Genomic DNA, 1,581 nt, shown 5'->3' with positions numbered 1-1,581 from the left:
CCACAGCGCCCAGCCTGCCATTCTGGTATTTCATTCTGGTTTTGATTTCATAGAACTTCTTTCAAATTTTTACCAGCCATTGGAATATCTTCTTTTATGAAGCGTTGTTTAAGTCTTTTGCTCATTTTAAAACTAGACTGTTGGCCTTTTTATTTGTAGAAGCTCTTTTTGTGTTTTTATGTTTTTGTTTATCGTTACACCTATTGCTTTAATACATACTGTCAATATTATATAAATACATGATTTACAATATCCCCATTATAGCAAGACAAAGAATACAGTCATAAAATAAAATGTCTTTTAGGCATTTATTATGCCAAGCACATAAATTATTGTTCTCATTATGACATAAGAATAATACTCTTTTGGTGACAAAAGATATATTGTATTAGCTCAAGGTCCACGGAAGAGCTTCCAGTAAGTTGGAAAGTAAAATCTGGCCATGTTTTCTTCAGCAATAACCTCTGCTATCCCTTAAGCATAAAGTATCCCTTTACATAAACTTAAGTAAATGGCTTGTTACAAATAAAAATAAATAACATTTTAGAAACTAGTTAACATCACTGGGCTGAATGTGGTATTTACTTTCTTGTGTATGCCTAAGAAATTTCAACATGAAGTATATATTAAAAATTAGCAATAATTTCTGAGGTATACATGAGCCTAGCTGCTCCCTCTTACTGTGGAAGCAAAACTAACTTCTGAAAATAATCTACAGAAATAATATGTAAACACATAGAGCTTGAGATAGACTAAGAACATCCTTCTATGTTCTATGGACCAAAATACAAAGTTCTCCATTACATATGTAAATAAACACACTTTCATTAGTTTGGAATATATTGATATTACATGACTATGTGTATATTTTATGTACACCATAAAACAATTGTTGGCAGTGTCTCCAGTGACAACATGCATTCTAGCGCCAACTACTGGAAAGGGTATAAAACCTTAATAAGGAAACTGCTTTGCTTTGCTTTAACTAAAGTTTTTAAGTGAAAAACAAAGCCAGCACTCCTTGGTGCATCATGGACTGAGGTCTAAAATGTTCAGAGTCAACAATCTCTTTGGTTGTTCCCCAATGTAACAAAGCACATACGCATTCTCTCTCCGTTCACAAAGTCTGATCATCTTCAGCATTGTGTCTTAAAAACTGCCTTCCAAGTATGAGGGACCCACGCTGTTACGTTCTTTCTGTTGCCTACTTTACACCTGATGTGGCCATATAGGTTGGCACCTTGTAGCACCACACCCATGATAACCACGGCTAGCTACCCTGAAGGAGAAGAGGCCACAAAAGAAATATATCACCCACAGCACTGGACAGGCATTAAGTCTCAACCAAAAGGTTCGATTCAGCCTCTGAAACAGGTTCGTCCTCCCGAGAGGATGCCTTTCTGGACTCAAGCACCCAGTGGCTCTTTCCATCTTCATCATGTGATTCCAACACTGTAGACCCACCACTAGTCCACCTGTGACATTCATCACTGCCCTAAAGTCACACGACAAGATAATTGTCACCATACAAGCAGTAAAACTGCTGCTGACCAATTTGCAAAGAAGATAGACCACAATTGC

This window comes from Mandrillus leucophaeus, unplaced genomic scaffold (assembly GCF_000951045.1).
Source record: "Mandrillus leucophaeus isolate KB7577 unplaced genomic scaffold, Mleu.le_1.0 Scaffold227, whole genome shotgun sequence".
Taxonomy (NCBI): Eukaryota; Metazoa; Chordata; class Mammalia; order Primates; family Cercopithecidae; genus Mandrillus; species Mandrillus leucophaeus.
This window is presented reverse-complemented; position numbering follows the sequence as displayed.